The sequence below is a fragment of the Macaca fascicularis genome, chromosome 1, assembly GCF_037993035.2.
Source record: "Macaca fascicularis isolate 582-1 chromosome 1, T2T-MFA8v1.1".
Lineage (NCBI taxonomy): Eukaryota > Metazoa > Chordata > Mammalia > Primates > Cercopithecidae > Macaca > Macaca fascicularis.
The window spans coordinates 138772137-138795361 of record NC_088375.1 but is presented as its reverse complement, the minus strand read 5'-3'; the positions used below and the strand labels follow the sequence as shown (position 1 = coordinate 138795361).

Sequence of the window (23225 nt, the reverse complement as noted above, 5' to 3'; positions counted from 1 at the left end):
TTAGAAAGGTTAGATGTGGTCAAAATAAATTTATGAAGAGTGGCTATTAAGGGGTAGAGCATATGTACGCTGACTGTGGTTAAATAACAGTAAGTAGGATGTGTTTATTAAAATGATGCGCGGATTTTATCCTTTCATTCTTGATGTCTCTTAGTACCTGACATTATACTGGTATGGTTTCCATGGAAACAGCACACACTCTTCCTTTCAGCTGACCTGAAGTTCAAGCCCTGCTGTTGCAATAGAAATTCTCAGAAGCACCTCCACTTTTATTAAAAACAAAAATACCAAATCTATGCAAAAAGTAAAAGCAGAAAAAGAGGACAAAGTATCCATTGACGATACTGCAAGAGAGAAGAGAGAATACACAATATTTTCATTAAGATAGAATCAAGAAACAATTACTATGCTAGAGGTTGAGAGAGTCTGTCATTTCCTTCCCCTAAATTACCTTAGAATTGATCCTCCTGAGCCTGCCTTAACATCTTCACCTTTCATTTCTAATTCAATATGTTCTACTATTTTTAGTTTTCTGGAAGTATCTCTTTTACTGATTTAAGAACTTGCTTCTTCGTGACTCACAAAAAATGTTGATCCAGTCTATACACTGCATCTTTAATAAAGGGAGGTTAACTTTAGGGTGGGATTGCTGGAATAAGACATTTCACAAGGAGGAACAAAGTGGGTCTCTTGTCCATAGCCTCCTTTTATTTGTTAAATTAGCAAAGATGCTTTGGGTTGCAAGTAACAGAAAACTTCTTGTGGTCTATATAAGAAGGTGGATTCATTGGCTTAGGCAACCAAGGTTCCAGAGAGGAGGCATACTTTGATCTGGGATCTGGGTCTGTTCCTCTAGAATTTTCTGAACTTTGGCCTCTTAGAGCTGACATAGTCTTCAGGCCGGCTTCTGAACTGTAGCAAAATGCCCAAAGCAATTACCCAGATTATATCAGCCTGCCATACAAAGGCGAAAAAAATGAGGATGATCTATTCAAGAAATTCCTACTAAATAGCATCTTCAGCCCCATTGTTCTGATTATGCCAAGGGCACACCATGAGTCCATAACTGAGCAGGACATGGGGTAAAATGGATTGGCTTTGGGCCTGAGTCATAGGTTCAACTTCTGGGCCAGGTGAAGTTAGTCTCCTCCAAAGCATGTAGACTGCGTGGCAGAAAGATGGACATCAGTGTAAAATTTGGAGATATTACCAAGAGAAGAATAGATAGATACTGGGAAAACAGACATTGTCCACTTCATAGGGCTGTATCATGCTGGAACCATGAGTCTCAAGCCAGTTTTTCATAGTGCCCAGCATATACATATCTCTGTTGTTTTCTAATGAAAAAAAAAATATATATATAGACATAAAATGAGCTTTCAGAAGAATAAGGCACTTGTGATACACATACAACTAGCTGTCAGAGTTTAGAAAATTCCAGAGTAACAGACACAGAGTCCAGATCAAACCATTCCTCTGCTCTGGACCCTTGGTGATGTAAACCAATGAATCCCTCTTCTTATGTAGACCACAGAAAGTTTCCAGTTACTTGCAAGTCAACACATCTTTGCTAATAAAGCAAACAAAAGGAGGCTGTGGACAAGACACCCACCTTGGGACTCCTTTTTCATGTGAAATGTCTTATTCCAGCAATCCCACCCTAAATAACGTTAACTGCCCTTTATTATAAATGTCATTTATAAGTGAACCTCTTTGGGATTCTAAATCAAATCTCAGGTCTGGAGAGAGATGTTAGCTAGATTTCAATCTCACCTACTTTCCTATTCACAATTTAACCTTCTCAATTTAACACTATTTAATATTACAGCTAGCCCTCCCAATCTCATTTTCTTGTCTTCCATAGCCCTTAACACTTTTTACCATACTACAAAATTTAATGTTTGCTGTGTTTATTGTTATATTTGTTGTTTGTTATATTCATTGACATATCCCAAGCACTTAGTGAGTATCTGGGATATAGTAGATGCTCAATAAGTACTTGTCTAACAAATGAATGGATTGTATAAATAAATAGTTGAATTTGATCAGGTACTTTCTGGCCATTTGCTAAGGCAATTTGATTGATCTGATTTTTGACAATTGAATATAGTGCTCAAATCTCTATTTCTAAAATACCATTCCACAGGGATTTTTGTACATGTAGCTTTTTGTGCTGCTGTAGGCAGAAAACAGTAACCTCAACCTGAGTTAGACATTTTAAGGGAGGTTTGTTTCTTGGCTCCTTAAATCCCTTCAGTTGGTTGGAAATGAGAATAGAGGTATATGTGGAAAGCACAGTTCTACCGTCAGGGCTGCAAAACTCTCCTTCATCCAGCCAAGATCAAGACCTTTCTGGGCTTGGAAGAGTTAACCGTGTCTTAGAGGAGCTCTCCGCTGCCCACTTAGCATGCCAGTGGGTATCTAGAAGCACTTGCCTTCAAGGTTCTCAGGACAATTTGCAATTTGATGTCAACTTGAAAGCAAGATGTTTTCCTCAGTTTAGGGCAAAAACCTGCCTCTTTTCTCTATAGTGGCTATTCAGCCTGAGTAGCATGGCTCATGAACCTTCTAAGCAATTTCTTCACAAAGCAAATCTTGATAGCACTAGAGTTAAAGGCCAGGTCAGGGAAGAGCCCTGGCAGGTAAATATTCTGCTCTGGGTGGCCTCAAGGGAGGGATAAAAAATCATATCTGCTCTCTTGTGAGAAAGGCTAAAATTCACAGTGTTGTTTAGCTGGTTGTTGACTTTTACTCAGGATGTTTTGGTTGCTAAGGGCACATGGTAACTTTCATGTGAGCTCTACCTATGAACCTATCATCATATTCCACGAGTCATGCAAGGGGTTCTAATTTAGTACATAATTCAATTCTTCCACCACCAAGATGTCAGGGTAGAGGGTTCAAGACTTCATCCCCTGGAGAGCATATCCCTAGCTCTGGAGTGAACTCCATCTAATTATTCCAAACAAATTCCTTTTCTGTGGGCTGCCTTACTCTGATTCTGAAATCCAAGTGACTTGCAGAGATGATACACACTAATACATAATTCTGTCGGGTTATATGTAGCACTTCCAGCCAGAAATCAGCCTTACTATGACAATTATGTAAAAGGTTCTATTGAAACAGTTGTGCCTGCCATAATCCTTGTCTCTAAGGTTAGATACAGTTACCTCTATAGTTACCTGGACAGTTCACCATGCTCGGGGAGCTATATGTAATAATCATCAGAGGCAGGGATTAAAAATATTTAACACCCTGTATACTGTGAACGCCAGACAATCTCAATGGAGGGCGGCCAGTGAGTTGAATACATCAGCCTTGCCCAAAGAGATGTGTGGGTGGTGCTATCAGCCACTAGCTCCCCTTCACCATCTATGAATTAAATCATTACTTTTCAAGAGTCCTCATGTGTCATCCCACTATCTATTTCTCCAGATGAGAAAACCATTTCTAAGGGAGATGAATGACTTGCTTAAAGTCACACAGAATTTAAATGTAACCCAGATAAATTCTGGAGCCCCATGTGATCAAATCTTTGTATATTTTGTCCCAGGAAACACAATCTAGAAACCAGAAGTAATTATGCATATTTTGAATCCAGTTTTGGTTTTTCAAGGAAGTGACAAAGAGAAGAGTACATTCTTAATGCATGGCTAAAGTCATCTTCCTCCACTACTTCCTTTCTTAGCGTGTTTTACATAGACTGCAGCTGCTACTCAGCAAGCCTGTCTATTTTCCTCCCATTACTTTCTCAAAAATTGCTCCAGAAACCCCGCAAACTTGAGTTAAACAATCCCCCTTCCCCTGTTGAAGGAACACTGTGAGATTTTGCCCAGTGGTTGGCCTGGCCAGGCTGTGGGAGGAGCCCGATGGACCAGGAAGCCGTATCACCCATCCTACTCAAAGGGAAGCACCTGGAGGCTACTGAGAAATGCAGTTCTCCTATCAGTATCTGACAGCTTTCCCAGTGAAAAATCATTTTTGGAAATTTCAGTCAAATATAATTCCGAACCTCAGGGCACACATAACCTCTAGGAGCTGGAGCCAAGACCTCAGCTGGGGTCTCTAGGGTCCATGCAAATGGATATTATGTCTCATTTATGCTCAGCACACAGTAAATGCACAGTAAATAGTCCTTAAATACAGAAATAATTCTGGGGATACTGTCAGGAAAATAATCTCAAAAGAAAAGAATGTCAGAAGGGAAAAGGAGTGGAAAGTGCAAAAGTTTCTGCTCTCCCTTCTTTTTCCTCTCTTTTTACCTTCCATTTTTTCCTGCAGAATAATTTGGATTGACCATCTACATTGGTTTAAGAAATACACTGACTGACAGTTCCATTCTTCTGTTTGCTTTATGCAGGTCCTTTGGAATTGACTTTTATGGTCAGTCTCCATTTTCTCTTCCTGTCACTTTCCTCCTTCCTTTTTCACTGTATGCATGAGAGTAATTTTCTGCTATATTGTTATTTTGGAAGGTCTCTGGCAGGGTGGCAGTAAATGACACAGCTAACTGATACAGATTTTAATGACTTAATGCTATCATAATTTCTAATAGAAACGTAAGTGGAGACAGGAGTAATGTTTTAAAAGATATAAAAATGAAAAGTGGATCATAGAAAAGATGTTCATGAGAAATTACTGCGGCAGAGAAGGAAGCAAGACAGGTAAGGATAAACTTGGTAAAGACGGGTCCATAAGAAAGATGCTATTAGTAAAAGGGAAAAAGTCACAGGAGAGAAAAATAACATTTTGGAAGTATGTCAGAAAGAAAAAAAAATGATGACAAAGGGAAAAGGTGGACTGGCTTCTTAATAGAGGAAAAGAGCAAATATGAAATTACAGAAAAAGAAGGAAGGCTTGGCCTGTCTTATGAGCCAGGCTTGGTGACAAAGGGTAATAGCAAAAAGAATACTTAAGGTAATAATAGTCAATGAGGAAAGGCGGCACGGAGAAGCAGCGCGTTTCAGAATATCCAGGGTGGGAAAATCACTGCAGAACACAAAAGGAGAGAATAGAGATAGTGCAGGCCAGCTGGCAATTATTTTTTAAACCTCATGGAAGACTATTAGGTTCCTAGGAATTTGAAAAGGGAAAGGCAGCTCAAAATTTTTATATTTAAAAGTTTGATGAAAAGTGTTAAAGTAGGTCACAGAGAATACATGGATTTGGTGGGCTTTCTTGGGACCCAGGTAAACTTTGGTGAAGCTAATAAAATAGGCTAAGTGACCAGCGCAGGGCCAGCTGGATCAAATATGGGCTTCTAAGTGCCCTGAGTCAGACGTCCACCCACTGCCACCTCCTCCTCTCATTGTGTACCACTTCACTTCTTATGACTCCACCAGTGGTAGAGAACCTATATTTCCGCTTCTCTTTCTTTCTGCATACACACGGGGAAGACTGAACTTTCCCTTCGAAATGCAGATGAGCAGGTGCTTGTGCGTCTAGGTGGAAGCATACAAAAACTGATTCTCCATGGTTTTTTCTTTCTTCCTTTGTGTTTTGAAAATACAGCATATAAGTAGATTATTTCAGGTGTATTAAGGCCAACAGGTCAGGAAACAGTTGCCATAGAAGAGATAGTTTATTACTCCCAGGTCCCGAGAAGGGGACCCCATGCCACAGGGGGCATATGGGAAGCACTGGGGTAGGTCTTGAGGCACAGGGAGGGGAAGAACTGGGTGGGAAGGAAAGGTGAGGCAGGGCAGGCAGGGTTAGGCTTGGCTACTCTGAATGATTTGGGCAGGCTCTGGGGCACAGCAGCTGTCCATAGTTATCTGGTATCTGGCCCTGGGTGATAAGGACAAGTCTACAGTGGCCCAGAGTGTAAGCCTGATAAAGGAAGTGCTTTGGGGTGTGGACTCTGGATTGGTGGGTTTGTATTTGAAACTGTGCCCCCCAGGGAGGAGAACTCCAGAGGAGAGTGGTGGGAGGGTGCAATGGTCTGAATGTTTGTGCCCCCCTCAAATTACTATGTTGACATCCTAATCCCTAGAGGGATGGTATTAGGTGAGGCTTTGGGGAGGTGATTCAGTCACGAAGGTCGAGTCCTCATGAATGGATTTGTGTCCTTTTAAAAAAAGCCCTAGAGAGACCCTTCAGTTCCTTCTGCCATGTGAGGTCACAGCCAGAAGACAGCCATCTGTAAACCAGAAAGCAAACTCTGAGCAGAACCTGATTATGCTGGCACCCCAATCTTGCATTTTCAGCCTCCAGAACGGTGAGACCTAATGTCTATAAGCCACCCCATTTGTGGTATTTTGTTATAGCAGCTCCAATGGACTAAGACTGGGGACAGGGCGATAAGGGAAGCAGGAGGCCTAGGCAAGGTGACTGAGGCATATTATTGGGTTGTCTAGGGCAAGGCATCTCTAGCATATGCATGTAGGGCATTGAGAAAACAGCTAGTTTTCAGAGCTAGAAACATGGGTAATACCCTCTGCCTCAGTGGTTATGGTTGCATGTGCTGATAAGGGGATACTAGCTGATCAAAGCAACTTGCAGTGCTGTAAAAGGCTCAGACCTAGTGAGTGACTTTGCATGAGTGAGAAATTTGTAAGCCACTGGAGTTTTTTGTTATCAAAGCATAACCTAACTGATCCTCACTAATGTCCCACCATATCAACTGTGGGAATTCAGTAAGGTAACACAAATAAAACACTTCCTGATACACAATATAGTCTCAATAGAGTTCATTATTTCCTAATATTTGTATGATTTGCCAATATTATTTTTCTTCCTAGACTGCTGTTTTACTTTTCTCTGACATCTGATACATTGATACCCATTTCAAATAATTTCAGCTGACTTGTAATATGTAGCTATGCATATGCTTTGCATTCTTGACTATATTTATTCTGAGAACAAAAGAGTAAGGCAATTTTTAACATCCCGCTCCTACTGCTAATACAATATTAAAAATTATTGTTGTTGTCACTGATGCTTTTCCATTTCGGACATGAGGAAATCAAAGATGAGGGAAGTCACACACCTAGCCCAAGGTCATACCGCAGGTAAGTGGCTGAGATAGGATTTAATCCCAACTATGTCAGACTCCAATCCTATTCCTAACCACCATGTTATACCACATCACACTTCCAGGATACATGACAAATTGGAGAGCTTCAACACAGTGAAATACAAAACTGAAAGTGCTGTAAAAATTAAGAGCTTTCTTGGCACCAAAAGCAGCCTTCCATCAGCTTCAGTGCTCAGTCTGCATTCCCCTAGGCAGCCTGACCTCCTGCACCCAACCTTGGGAGGAAGTGAACACTGACCGTGCTGCTGGGACAGTACTGTGAAATCATTCTCCCCAGCACGCTGCCACATTTCAGGATAGCCGCTTTGTGCTCTTTCACATTCTGCTTCCTCTCTTCCAACCTGACTTCAGTCTCTCCCTTGCATACCACTGCTTGGCTACTGCTTTCTGCCTTTACTGCCTCCGCTATAGAAGCAGAAAGCTGAATTCACTGCTCAATCTCTGTGAAAGCTAGTGGTGTCCATGGAAGCAGCTCTGGACCATGGGACACAAAGGGAAATCTGCTGGGGGATGCCTGGGAAAGATATTTCACTTCCTAATGAAACAGATAGGTGCGAAAGGAGACATCTCTGATAATGCCATTTCCCTTTCACCCTGTCCTGAGAACAGATGTGATACCTGGAGCCACTGCAGTCATCTTGCTACTATGAGGCAATGAGCATGCAGATAAAAAGTGCAGAGTTGTCAGTGACAGCCTGAACCATACGAAAGAGCCCACGTTCTGACGTTGTCACAGAGCAGCTGCACACAAAAAACAGCAACACCCATCCCCTGGCCTCTTGTTAGGCAAGAAGAGCAAACCTTTCCTTGTTCAATCCACTATGAATCAGATTTTTCTTTTATTTTCAGCAGTGTGTGTTCCTAAATTATATATCATATCATTAAAAGTTTTCATATATATCATAAAATAACATAATTGGAATTTATCCTAATTTACATATCTAATTTCCAATTTTGGATAATTTAGATTATGCCAATGTTTTAACTAATTTAAATAATCCCATGTTGGACATCTTTGTATATAAAGCCTTTTTCATATTTATAATTTCACATTTTCTTTACTCAGGATTAACTTTCTAAAGTAATTTAAGGCTTTTGATACATATTGTTGAAAAGCTTCACAAAATGTTTTCACCTATTCTTGGCATTCTGTCTTTTGAAACACTGTACTGTAGTGCGTAGACCCCATACCTGCTTCGTAAATGAAGGAAGCAGACAACCTGAGCAAGTCTAAATGAAACTCTGCCAGACTAAATTTTATGCATTTCATCTAAGAAAAAAACTACCTTGATATGTGTTTCAATGTGTTTGAAAAGTATGAAAGAATAAAACCTTATATAAAATGAGGCATTAATATTATATAACAGTTGTATACAAATGGGTTTTTCTTATATTTACAAAGGTGAATGCTCTGGTGAGGGATTGCAGATGCATTAATTTGATTAAAAGACTTAAACAGAATCACAGGTTTTCTCTTGGGACAGAACTTGGGGCTCTTTTAGGTACACTCTGCTGGTACAGGGTAGAAGGATTGAATGGAAGTGTTGGATGACATGTATCTGGTGCATGGACCTTCAAGGGTGCTTTCCATATACTTCTCATTTCACTGTAATATTTAAATTATCACATCACTATTTCCATTTTACAGATAAAGAAACTGAAGCATGGCCAAGTTAAATGCCTTGCCCAAGGTTGCAGCAACAGTTCATGGCATTTCAGGGATCCTAGCATCAGTCGGTCTGTCTGATTCCCACATCTCTGCACCATCTATGCCTCCTCATCTATAAAAATGGGGAAAGTGATATGATTCATCCCATGCAGAGATGGGTCTAGAACCCAGTACCTCATGTCCTTTACATTACACTGGAACTCTCAAGGAGATAGTTAAGACACAGTGAATGAAATTTAGCAAAGACAACCTTTATAGATATTTTGATTCACCAAGTGACACTAATGGTGTTGGATTGTGGCAGTTGGGTCACATGTTCCTCACCCAGTTTGGGGGATAAAGTCAATTCTAATTTGGAGTTTGAGGAAACTCCAAAAAGACCTTTATGATAATGAAGCATTTCCTCAAGGAAAGAATGCCTCAGGCAAGCACTACTGTGAGGCCAACCCATTAAAATATAGTCTCAAGTCTAAAAGATCTGGACTCAAATCCCAGCCCACTCTGTGCTAACCATAAGACCCTGGACAAGTTATTTAAACTCTTCTGTGTCTCAATTTCCCAGCTTAGAAATTGGTATAAGAATGGTGTGTAACACATGAGGTTTTCAGGAAGATTAAATGAGACCAAAAATGCAGCCTCTGGCTCACAGGTAGTAAGTGTTCATTAAATCAGACAAGTCTTACATGAGTAGACAGTTCTCAAAAGAAGATACACAAATGGCCAACACACATATGAAAACATGCTTAACATCACTAATGATAAGGAAAATGCAAATCAAAACCACAATGCGATACCACCTTACTCCTGCTAGAATGGCCATAATAAAAAAATAATAGATGTTGCCGTGGATGTGTTGAAAAGGAACACTTCTACACTGCTGGTGGGAATGTGAACTAGCACAACCACTATGGAAAACAGTGTGGAGATTCCTTAAAGAACTAAAAGTAGAACTACTGTTTGATCCAACAATCTACTGGGATCCAACTACTCAGTAGATCCAAGATATTACTGGGTATCTACCCAAAGGAAAATAAGTCATTATGTGAAAAAAATATTTGCTCACTTATGTTCATAGCAGCACAATTCACAATTGCAAAACTGTGGAACCAACCCAAATGCCCAACAATCAACAAGTGGATAAAGAAACTATGGTATATAAATCAGATAAGTCTTAGATTGCAAGGATGTTGTAACTGGATCCAATCACTTACTTCCTCCCTTAGTGAACTTTATCCTGAATCTGCTTGCCACTTCTCTGCTGGTCACTGCCTGTCTAAAAACCATGACTCTGGATTCTGCTCAGCAGACTGAAGGGAACACAACTTTGATGATTCTCTATGCTGTACTTGGAGAAGGCTGGTTAGTCATAAGTTTTAAAGCAGGTCAGTAGAGTGGATTTCCCGTCTGCCAGCCTCCTTTGCAGTGGGTTGGGACTGAGTGACACCTTCTGGCAAATGAACTGTGAGTGGAAGTGACATGTATACTTCTGAGTCTGAGCGGTTAACAGCCAGTTAAGTGCTTCTCCTCTCTGTCTCTTTTCTTGTTGAGGTAAAGCCACATGTTCCAGATGGTCTGGCTATAAGATAGACAATGCCTATCTGACACTGAGAATCTGGGGGTTATTTGTTGTTGTTTGTTTTTGTAAAGACAAGTTCTTGCTGTGTTTCCCAGGCTGGTCTTGAACTCCTGGCTTCAAGTGATCCTCCTACCTTGGTGTCTCAAAGTGCTTGGATTACAGGTGTGAACCACACTGTCCAGCCTGGAGTTACTTGTTACTAAACAAAGATTCGGCAAGTGGTTTTCAATGTGTGGTCCAGGAACCCCTAGGTGTTCCTAAGACACTTGTGTGGGGTTTGCTAAGTGAAAACCATTTTCATAATAATGCCACGATGTTGTTTACCTTTGCCATTCTCATTCCGTCATGATTATATAGCTGAGTTTTTCCAGATGATTTATGTGATAATGTCATTGCTCTTATAGTTAATGACCTGTATCCTTGTATATTCTTGTGTTAAAATTTTTTCTGTTTAATTCTTAATGTGATAAATGTTAATAGGTAGAACATATATAAACAAAAGTTCTTTGAGAGTCCTCAATAACTTTTTAAAAAAAACATAATGGGATCTTGAGACCAAAATATTTGAGAACCACTAGATTAGTTAGTACTACTTTGCCTAATACAGAAATTATATGGGCAGTTTGGAGTGGGATATAGTGATCCTAACCTCTTTTGGTTTAAATCAATTTTAAAATTAATTTTCAAAGCTTTTTTATGAGAGAAGTACAGAATAAAAAATTAACGCATTTTGAATTCAATAAAGTTATTTTGGTGGGGCATACTGAAAGACATTGAGCGTTGATAGAATAGTTAGAAGATAGGTGTGGAATTTGAAAGCCTGGATCATAGAAAAATTAATGATACACAGAAGGAGAAATTGTAGAGCAGGCACATTTTATTACTGAGCATATTAGTCAAATGTCAGTTGATAATTTCTACCCATAACATTAGCAAGAATTTTAGTGAATAAACTATCCAATGGCATATAAGTTTAGAATACTAGCTATGCTCTGGTTTTCCTAATTGTTAAAGCAAAGGGATTAAGATTTTATGAATACCTGTTTCCTGCTGTATATTTTATGAACATTACTAATAATTATTCATCCTTATAACCTATAAAAATGAATTTTAATGACAACCTCCATTTTATGGATGAAACTGACATTCACAATCAGAATCAGAATTTTTTAATTAAAAATTTAAAAATTTTTAAAAATTAGAATTTAAACTTAGGTTAACTTTTTGCTCCAATACCTTTACTTCTTCTATAATGCCAAACTGACCTGATAAAATCAAGTCATAAATAAACAGAGATTGAAGTATCATGAAGGAACATGAGCATCGGAATTTTTCTGACATTTTGCTTTTCAACAATTTCCCCAAAATGCCATTTCTGCCTCCATATTCCTTAGTTCAAGGTTTGGGCAGGGATGTGTTGCTCATTACTCTTTCTTCAGATTCCATTCAAACATCTTCAGTGTTTTTTAATTGCCTGCAACCATTCAAGGCTCTTCTTTATTAAGTCAGTCATCAAGTATTTATTATGTTCTTACTACCTAGGAGATACTGTTCTAGATGCTGGAGATACAAAAGTAAATGAAATCTTCAAACATCTCTGCTCTCTTGGAACTTACATCAGAGAGGGAGCTGAGAATAAACAAGATAAATACACAGAATGCATGTGTCAGACAGTGATAAGGGCTAAGGAGAACAATGAGTCAGAGAAGGGGATGTGTGGGAGTCAGTGCAGGATGCCATTCTAGACAGAGGGGGCAGGGTAGGTATCTATGGGAAGGCAGCATGTCAAAAAGGGTGTAAGAAAGTGAGGGAGCTGCATGGATATACACAGGGAAAGCTTCCAAGAATAGCGAATGCTAGGCACGAAGGCCTCAAGGTGGAAGCTGCAGGGAAAACAAAAGAGGCCACCCTTGGTTGAAGTTGAGTGAAGGAAAGCTTGTATGGTCTTTGGAAGGATTTGGGCTTTCCTATGAGCAAGATGGGTGCTGGTTTAGTATATTGTGCTGAGGAAAGACATGATCTGCCTGGTATTTTAACAGAACCATCTGGCTCCTTTGTTGGGAATTCTGTGTGCAGAGGGCAAGGGAAGAAGCAAAGAGACATGGTAGGAAGATATTGCAGAAATCCAGGTGAGAGACGATGTGCCTCAGTCCAGAGTGATGGCAGCAAAGGTAATGATGAGAAATGGTCAAATGTTGGTTTTTAAAATAATTGTTTGTTGACATCAGAGAAAAAGAGGAGTTAAGAGTAACCTTAAGATTTTTGGCCTGAGCATCTGGAAGAAAATCAATTTGTATGGAGAAGGGTGGAGGAGAAGTAGGTTTGGTGGAGAGTACCAGGAACTCAGCTTTAGTACTTGCTGTAGACCAAATGTTTGTGTCTTCCCCAAATTACTGTGTTGAAATCCTAACTTTCAATGTGATGGTAGGGCCTTTGGGAGGTAATTAGGTCAAAAGGCCAGAGCCCTCATGAATAAGATTGATGCCCTTATAAAAGAGGCCCCAGAGAGACTCCTTGTCCCTTTCACTATGTGAGGACACAGTGAGAAGGCACTGTCCAAGAGGAAGTGGGCCCTCACTGCATGTGCCTTGATCTTAGACTTCTCAGCCTCCAGAACTGTGAGAAGTCAATTTCTGTTCTTTATAAGTCACCTGGTTTGTGATATTATGTTATAGCATCCCTAATAGACCAAGATAATACTCTTAATTTTGTGATGCCCATTAGGCTTCTACATATAGGTGGCAATTGGATGTGTAAGTCTTGAGTTCAGGGTAGGCAGTGGAGACACAAATTTCAGAGTCATCTGAATAAAGATGGCATTTAAATCCACAGGAGTAGATGAGATCATAAAGGATGTGATTGTGAATAGAAAATGGAAGCTGTCCAAGGCCTGAACTGTATTATTTAAAGGGGAGAAGAGTGAATGACCTGGAGAAGGAAAATTAGTCTAAAAAGGAGCAGCCAGCAAGGTAACACTTCCACTTATCTTTCTCATAATTTTGTTATTTCATCTACTCCGCCACAGGTTCCATGGGATCCACCCACATGGTTCAAATTAGTCACAGCTTTTCTTGTCTTTATATCCTCTCTAATGTAATGCTTTATGTGTGGCATGATGCCAACTACTTTTTTCTGACATGACTTTGAACTGGTCCATCTTCAAGGACCATTTTCAATGCCTTTCTTTTTAAATTTTTTTAAAATTTGAGGTTAAAAATACATATATAATTTACCATCTTTATTATTTTTAGGTATACTGTTTAGTGTTAATAAATACCTTCATATTATTTTTCCCCTTCAACCCTCCCACTTTCCAGCCTTTAGTAATCACCACTCTACTCTCTAGCTCCATGAGATCCACTTTTTAAGCTTCTGCATGTGAGTGAGAACATGTGATACTTGTCTTTCTGTGCTTAGCTTATTTCACTGAATGTAATGGCCTCCAGTTCCATCCATTTTGCCACAGATGACAGGATTTCATTCTTTTTATGGAATAATTTCATTTTGTATTATATGGTTTGGCTGTGTCCCCACCCAAACCTCATCTTGAATAGTAGTTCCCATAATCACCACGTGTCATGGGGGGGACCCAGCAGGAGGTAACTGAATCATGGGGGTGCTTTTTTCATGATAGTGAGTGAGTTCTCACGAGATCTGATGGTTTTATAAGGGGATTTTTCCCACTTTGTTCAGCACTTCTCCTTCCTGCTGCCATGTGAAGGAGGATGTGTTTGCTTCCGTCTCTGACATGATTGTAAGTTTCCTGAGGCCTCCCCAGCCAAGTGGAATTGACAGTTAGCTAAACCTCTTTATAAATCACCCAGTCTCCAGTATTTCTTCGTAGCAGCATGAGAATGGACCAATTCATTGTAGACGTACCACATTTTCTCTATTCATCTATTGATGGGCACTTAGGTTGATTCTATGTTTCAGCTATTATGAATAGTGCTGTGATACACATGGAAGTGCAGATATCTCTTTGATGCATTCACTGCCTTTCTTATATTTCCCAATTTTTCCCTTTTTTGTACCAACTACTGCATTTTAAAAACAACTGATATATAGCAATTCCACATAGCTTTGTGTATCTATTTGTTACTTCTCTAAACAGTAAGCTTTTTGTAGGTAAGGACTGTGCCACCTTGCAGAGTACCTTGCCTACTTATTGAGAAAAAATAAATTTTGTTGAACAATCATTGGACAGATGTGGACAGGATGAAGATGCGAAGAAGCAGGATGTATGCAGACCCAAAACAAATAAATAAATGAATGTCTAAATAATAACTTCATTTGAATCTAAAAATCATGTGTTGCTGTGGAAACAGATTTGTCATTACATTCCTGTACTAACAGACAATATAAGTAGTGATCGATCTGCTTGTGGAATAGCATAGACCCCACTGCTATACTGCCTTTTGATTTTTAAATTCTCCTTAAAATCTGGTAATTGAAAGAGAATTTACAAAAACCAAAAATCAGACATGGCAGTAGAACAATTTTAATAATATAGGAGATACAATGTAATTATCCATAGACAAATACTTCCCTAATCTATTTATAGAATGAAATCGTAAACATTTGACCTACTGTCCAAAATTCAGTTTGCAGACATGCATTTGCTTTGTTTGCAGGGTCCTGCACCCTCCTTTGGCAACAGTCCCCTCTGCTTCCTTGATCCAGGGCCATTTTACACAGTTACTTTACCTACTGTAGGCAGTCCACTGGGTTTCCCAGCTCCATTTATGTATTATTAGCATTCTGCCATTTCTGTGGAATATGGCAGAAATTAATAGTACCTTGGAGCTGTGCAATGCAATAGGCCATCTGTTTAGCTCCTGAAGACATTTGAATGTCTTGAATGAATGTGTGACCTTTATTTAAGTAAATAAATAACACATAATTATTTTAACTTTTAAAAAAAATCAAGTCCTACCATTACCTTGTAAATAATGTACCTTAAATGTTAATTGAGTTAGGAAAACCACTAGAAATGAGGAATAGGAAGATTCTGACCAGATGTATGCAGGCCCAAAACAAACAAATTTTAAAAAGGCAAATATTGTAAAACTTCCAAAAAGGCTTCTTCAGGAATGAAAGTTTTACTTTTGATCTTCATTATTGACTGACTTGATTGCCTTGTTTCTACTTTAGGTTCTTTCTTGCCTTGGAGACTCAATGATTTTATGCCTAGTGGTTCATAAGTCACAAAATGTCTGGAATTAGGTGGTAAGTATTTTTCTTTTCTTAGTGCAAGCCTATAAAACCTCAGCAGTTTGTATTTTGAGGCAGTCAGAACTAAATGGAGTCCTGCATAATTTGCTTCCTCTTCCTAATGTTTCCATAAAAACAAAATATTATAGACACCCCCTGAAATATAGAGACCTTTTCCTTTCTGAATGTAAATGGAATGAAAATTAGCTTGAGCAATCTCCCTACGTGTGTGTGTGTGTGTGTATATATATATATATATTTAAACATAAAAAATACCACATTTCAGGCCAGGCATGGTGGCTCACGCCTGTAATCCCAGCACTTTGGGAGGCTGAGGCGGGCGGATCACGAGGTCAGGAGATCGAGACCATCTTGGCTAACACGGTGAAATCCTGTCTCTACTAAAACTACAAAAAATTAGCCGGGCGCGGTGGCGGGCGCCTGTAGTCCCAGCTACTCAGGAGGCTGAGGCAGGAGAATGGCGTGAACCCGGGAGGCGGAGCTTGCAATGAGCCGAGATCGCGCCACTGCACTCCAGCCTGGGTGACAGAGCGAGACTCCGTGTCAAAAAACAAAAAAACAAAAAACAAAACACACAAACATTTCACTTTGCTCACGTACTATACAATGATCAGAAATTTAAAAAATATTTGAGTAATTACTCTTTTTAAAGATAAAAAGCCAACAACAACAACAAAAATCCTTTTGGATAACTTGAGATTTTTAGGGAACCAAACTCATGACAGATCGTTACTATTGCCTAAACTCCCTTCAAAATACTTCTGAAAATGAAAGAGATGGGAGATAAGACCAGTGAAGCCTCAGAACTTTTTATTAAATCACCCATCTTTTCATTTCTATATCATATGAATAGTCAGCCCTTTTGCTGCTAGCACAAAATGACCCTACAATGTTCACAATGGCTTTTCCTGTTCTTTTATTATAAAAAATATATCACCTTCCTTTTCACCTTCTAGGGACTTTTGGCCCTAGAACTTCTAGAAAACTTGAAAAAAAAAAAAAAAGAATCTGAAGGAAGAATGGAAGCTAACTTGGCAGATGTGGCCATGGCTTGGGTGGTAGGCTCTGACACTGAGTTAAGGAATATTATTCTGATGGGAGATGTTATTTTTAGAGCCAGACATGGTGCTTTAGAAGAGATGGAAACAGACAGTGCCTTTCTCCTAAAGTGCCGGCACTTGGATTTGTCCAGGACAGCATTCATGCGAATGAGGCCTGGAGAGTGTCACTGGCAGGCAAATCAGCATAATGAAGCTCCCAGCAGAAGGGGGCTTTCAGAAGCTAGTTGAAGATGAAGCTAGAAGGGCCTTAGGGTAGGAGATTATTCAAAAATTAAGAAGGCAGCTGAAAAAAAAGGCATAGAGAGCTGGGGAACCTAACGGAAGTTGCTCTGGGGAAATAAAAAAGACTGAGAAGAAGGTCAGGTGTGACTACATATGAAAGAAAATAAGGTACAAATACCTACTGGATGAGAGGCTTGAAACCTAGATAATGTGTTGATAGCTACAGCAAACCACTATGGCACATGCACACCTCTGTAACAAACCTGCACATTCTGCACATGTATCCCAAAACTTAAAGTAAAATATTAATTAAAAAAAGTTAAAGATTAAAAAAATAAAAAGAAAAAAAAAGTAAAAGGACAAGGGTGAAAGTGAGGAAGGATTTAAAGAGACTGGCAGCTGCAAGAGAAAGCCCAACAGAATCAAATGACTTGGGAACATAAATGGCATATCCTGACTGAGCTACTTAATGAATGATGTCTATTTTCTAGAATTTTATGTTAGGCAGAGCAGGGATAATATAAATTAGGTTAACAGGCATGTTCTCGGTTAGATATTAAGCAAAATAAGAACTCAGAAGTTCCTATCTGCAAGTAAAGTGACTGGTCAGGAGAGCATTAGGATTGCCGTCCAAGGTACAAACTCTGTATTATGAAGACCAATAGGAGAATCCTTGTGGAAATGACTAGAATAAGCCCAATTTACTTATGAGTTAAATATCTAAAATATATACTAGTGAGAAAAAGATCACTTATGAACTCACCAAAGTAAAAATGTTTTTGGAATAGTGATGAAGATTTTCCCATCTATATTTCGAAGAGTGATTGTTACTAGTTCCTGAGAAAAACTGGGAGGAAGCCAAAGGTAGAACAACGTAGGAGAAAGGCATGATTTTAAGTGTAGTAAGTAGATGTATGTTTTGACTATTAGGGGAGAAATTGATAAAATTCAATCACCTGCCTACAGCAGAAATAATAATGCAAACAGGGATTTAATTGGCTTAATTCAAAGGGTTCAAATGGATGCAGAATAACTGCAGAACACTTTCTAAAAGAAATAAATTTACCATAATTTCATACATTAACCAGAAGAATTCAAAATTAACTGAAATGTGACCTTACAAGGCCTGAAAATCACATTATTCAATTTTCTTATTATAATGGGTAGAAATAATCCTTGTCTAAATAGATGATGGGGCTAGATGACATAGCCTATGGAGCCAATCAGTATCCTTTTAATTGCGTAATGTCCATTTAAATATATTAGACCATTTGTGTTTGCAATGTGTTGAAACAACTCAACGTTATATTTGCAACCTCATTGGCATTGGATGGTGTTTTCCCTTATTTAAGACTGTTTCTAATAAAGTTTCAGATTAAAAAGATAGAATTGAATACTAAAAATTTTAAGGGAAAGCTTTATACATAAACTGATGAATATTTAATAAGTGGATGCTGCTCACACTGAGATATTGAGAGATGGGAGGGAAAACACTCCCAATACTTCAGAATACAACAGGAAAGTTTAGTGACTATACTGCTAGAAAACATTTGAAATTTTTTAACATTATGAATTTTTAGTTTATGATGGTTAATACTGAGTGTCAACTTGATTGCACTGAAGGCTGCAAAATATTGGTCCTGGGAGTGTCTGTGAGGGTGTTGCTAAAGGAGATTAACATTTGAGTCAGTGGGCTGAGGAAGACAGACCCACCCTTAATCTGGTGGGCAAAATCTAATCAGCTGCCAATCAATATAAAGCAGGTAGAAAAACGTGAAAAGGCAAGACTGACCTAACCCTCCAGCCTACATCTTTCTCTCGTGCTGAATGCTTCCTGCCCTCAAACATCGACTCCAAGTTCTTCAGTTTTGAGACTTGGACTGCCTCTCCTTGCTCCTCAAGCTTGCAGAAGCCTATTGTGGGACCTTGTGATGGTGTAAGTTAATACTTAATAATCATTTGGGTCACCAAGCAGCTGGTTGGCTTCTGTTCATCTTCACTTTTTAATCTAGGAATATCTTTAGTTAACAGTTGCATGGAGAATGAGCCAACTGAAAATATTTAGAGGTAAATTTTAGGGGCACTAGTAAAGAAATATTATGAAACATTGTTATATGCCAGGTAATACAGAATTGACACAAAAGGAACGTAAGTGTTGCAGTCATTGGACTTAGCAGATGACACACATGGTCTCTTTTTGTCCTCATGACACTTAGGGTGGGAACAAATATCCTCATGTCATATATGAGGCAACTGAGCTTTAGAAAGGGTAAAGAACTTTCTTAAAGTTCCAGTCCTGGTATGTGAAGGAGTCAGACTTAACTGAGATCCATGGTCTAGCCACCACCAAACTTGCCTCAGTGTGAATTTACTCCTGGTGGCAGACAGTTGATCTAGGTGGATGTAAAAGAAGCATATTGTTGAGGAATCAGTAGAGCTGGTGCTAGTAGTTATAGAAGTGGTATAAATAATTGCATGACAGGGACACATTCCTTTCTTATTTCTGTTTGGTAGTTTTCGTAACACACCCTAAATTATTATGCGTCAGGCACCACACCTGATACGGAGGTACAGTGGTGAAGAAAACAAAGCTTTTGGTTTTATGTAGCCTAGAACCTCAGGCCTGCCACCATCTTGGTAAAACCGAGCTCTCGCCTACGTGTGACCTACACCCTTAGTCTTATGCCATAAAGTTCTTGGCCACATTCTGTACTTCATTCAGCCTGCCTTCTTTCCACTTTCCCTCCTACATCCGGCTGGCCTCTGCCCCTCACCAAGGCAGCTGACTCACCTGGGGTCCCTTGGGAGGGTCTAGACGGGGCCCCCTAATGAGTTCATGGGTCCTGGGTGCTTCTGCCTTCATGGGCCCCTCTTCCATAAACCTCAAAGTAAAAATTATGTTTCATGACTGAGTTGGTAAGATGACTCTATTAACATTGCATGCTAAACCATTTTCTTTAACCTAAAAGTTTTTTTCCTTCTGTTTTTAAAACAAATTAAAACATTTTCATGGGCCCCTAAAAGTATTGCCGGCCCTAGGTCCTGCATCCACGGTGCCTAATGGATTCACTGGTTGTGCGTCTAGTTACCAATTGGCAAAAAGCTGTTGCTGACCTGAAAGTCAGGCAAAATTAGTCAATAGATACCCTCTTTGGTTGATTGTGATCTGTCTGTGAGTGACTTTTCTGGGAGTTTAAGACTTCTGCCCTTTTGCTTTGACTGCTATAATCATCACTCAGTTGTCACTTGGTAATTGCCTAATTATATTATTTGGTGATGAGTGAAGTTTTTAAGCAACAAACTCTTCCAAACAGCTGTGATTGAATTTGTTTTTGATACTTTATTTAATTTACAATTGCATTTGTAAAATCGGAATTAGTCTAATTTATTTAATGACCCCCATCACAGGCTGTAGGATATTTTCTGAGGGCTTTTAATTATATGTGAATCAACACCATAATTTTAGAAGGGTTCAAGTGAAGTAGGCATTCACATAATTTCTACCATTGGTTCTCAGCTAACAATTTAGTAATTTCCCCCTGCTACAGTAAAAATCTTATTAATAAATACAAAATGTTTTTCCAAAAGGTTGAATTCATCTATTAATTTAGAGATCTAGCTTTCTCTTTTAAAGTTTTGGAATCTAGTTCTTGACCTTTTCTATTCTGTTCCCAGGATAAATATATTTTTTTGAATGAAGTTAATGATGTTATAACTGATCCTGAACAAAAGGTTAAGTTCTTATAAGGACCAGAATTGAATTTTTGGTTAATTTGTTAAAGTGGTTTCATCTATGCTTTTGTTTTTCCTCTAAACTTAAGTGTCCCTTAATTGGTCTTACCTTAAAGGGAATTTGCATTATGTTTCACTCTTTTAGGGAGACCATGATAATGACATTTGGAAGCATCTCAGGAGACAAGAATAAAACGCCATTTTTTTCCCCACTTCACTAACAACTCAGTGTTCTGCAAAGTCTGGAATGTGCTATGAAAAGTTTGTGTGCTTAGTGAAATGTTGTACAATTGGCCAATCCACTAAGTCTTGGGAAATGTCTTAGGAGCTTGGCAAGAGGAAGTTCTCAAGAGAGCCGGAATGCTGCCAGTTTCCAATTGGCCAAGACACATTACAAGGACAACCGTCTCTCTGAGCAACCTGGCATTTCCACTCCAATTGGAATCTGCAACAGGAAGATGCACAGGGGAAGAGGATTAAATAAACCTTTTCAGATTTCTGGTCCAGGTGAATCTTTCATTTATCTAGTGTGCTTTACTCTTCCTTTGATCACTGACCATTTCCAATATTAGAGAACACTGGACGCATTGCAGATTCGTTTTTAGAACTGATCAACAGCCAAGGAAAATGCAAGATGAGTGAACTGATCTATCTTTATACATAAACACAAGGCATTTAACCTGCCTGAATAGTTCAAATTGTTGCTAATAAAATTTTAGATCTGCTGTGTGAGGCAACCTGCCTGTCACATTGGCTGTTGCTCAAGTAGCTCCCACCCTCGAAGCGTGTTTAGGAAATGTGACAGCTGTGCTCTTTGCCTGGCTGCTTCCATTTATGAAAACATGGTGGTAAATGGCAGTCACCCCCATAGGCCATTTACTGTGAATCTTCTTTTCTAGGCACAGCCAAGAGTAAACGCCCCCAACAGAATCGAATCACAGTCATTCAGGGCCTACCTCAAATAGATTTAATTTGCTTTTTATAAAAAAGGTCTCGTGAAATTAAAAAAATTTGCCTAGTTGGAATTCTAAAAAACATAGTTTTTTTTCTTAAAACAATACCCATTTTATGTGATTTTAACATAGCCACTTCTGATGGTAGCTTCTTTAGGGAAGCAAGACAAAAATATTCAATTGTACCAAGTAAAATTTGCCACCTAAACTTTATCTTTTGGGTATGGCTGGGGAAGGATTACAGGGCTTGGAGCCCACACATGCCCCTTTGGCAAATCTGATCTCATTCTATCTTGTAAGCATTGTCAGTGGTGTCATATCTGAAAAGAAAGCCTAGTGGCAGATGAGTTGAGACAGTTCCTTCAGTGTGGGTTATTAATTTATCTTTGTCTGTAGAACAGTGGTTTCTTTATCACCATGCTCCTCCTGTCCCTGCATCTTTCAAAGTGCTCCTGGGATTTTGCTTATGCCGTGTGACTCTTATCAGAGTGGTCTCTGCCCTATCTTGTGCAGTCAGTGCAGAAAGGGAGCCAGGGAGACTCCGGAGCAAGCCCTGCCACATTTCCCATGTTCCCATCTTTGCCCGTGTTCCTATTGTCTGAAAGCCACGCTTTGAAAACTCCCCCTTCCCCTGCCTTTTTAGTTTCTTTTACTTTCTTTCTTTCTTTTTTTTTTTTTGGTAATTCAACGTATTTTATTTTATCCATTTAAAAAGCAACATTCTTGACTGGGTGTGGTGACTCACTCCTTTATTTATTTATTTATTTATTTATTTTTATTATTGTTATACTTTAAGTTCTAGGGTACACATGCACAACGTGCAGGTTTGTTACATATGTATACATGTGCCATGTTGGTGTGCTGCACCCATCAACTCGTCATTTACATTAGGTATATCTCCTAATGCTATCCCTCCCCACTGTCCCCTCCCCACAATAGGCCCCCAATGTGTGATATTCCCCTTCCTGTGTCCAAGTGTTCTTATTGTTCACTTCCCACCTGTGAGTGAGAACATGCGGTGTTTGGTTTTCTGTTCTTGCGATAGTTTGCTGAGGATGATGGTTTCCAGCTGCATCCATGTCCCTAAAAAGGACATAAATTCATCCTTTTTTATGGCTGCATAGTATTCTATGGTGTATATGTGCCACATTTTCTTAATCCAGTCTGTCACTGATGGACATTTGGGTTGATTCCAAGTCTTTGCTATTGTGAATAGTGCCGCAATAAACATACGTGTGCATGTATCTTTATAGCAGCATGATTTATAATCCTTTGGGTAAATACCCAGTAATGGGATGGCTGGGTCAAATGGTATTTCTAGTTCTAGATCCTTGAGGAATCGCCATACTGTTTTCCACAATGGTTGAACTAGTTTACAGTCCCACCAACAGTGTAAAAGTGTTCCTATTTCTCCACATCCTCTCCAGCACCTGTTGTTTCCTGATTTTTTAATGATTGCCATTCTAACTGGTGTGAGATGGTATCTCATTGTGGTTTTGATTTGCATTTCTCTGATGGCAAGTGATGATGAGCATTTTTTCATGTGTCTGTTGGCTATATGAATGTCTTCTTTTGAGAAGTGTCTGTTCACATCGTTTGCCCACTTTTTGATGGGGTTGTTTGCTTTTTTCCTGTAAATCTGTTTGAGTTCTTTGTAGGTTCTGGATATTAGCCCTTTGTCAGATGAGTAGATTGCAAAAATTTTCTCCCATTCTGTAGGTTGCCTGTTCACTCTGACAGTAGT

General features: G+C 39.2%; 1 long non-coding RNA gene across 7 annotated transcripts in view; it reads left to right on the top strand.

Annotated features, from left to right (window-relative positions):
* LOC102121041 (uncharacterized) overlaps positions 1 to 23225 on the top strand; it is a 293022-nt gene that overhangs the window by 105355 nt on the left and 164442 nt on the right. For 4 of the 7 annotated variants that reach the window (XR_010576885.2, XR_012429113.1, XR_012429114.1 and 1 more), the window contains exons 1-4: positions 11915 to 12452; positions 13114 to 13250; positions 15433 to 15507; positions 20674 to 21035. This is a non-coding gene — a long non-coding RNA (uncharacterized lncRNA). Of the gene's footprint in view, positions 1 to 11907; positions 12453 to 13113; positions 13251 to 15432; positions 15508 to 20673; positions 21036 to 23225 lie in introns of those variants that run through there. The other 3 variants (XR_012429112.1, XR_010576884.2, XR_010576886.2) reach the window with 3 other exon arrangements.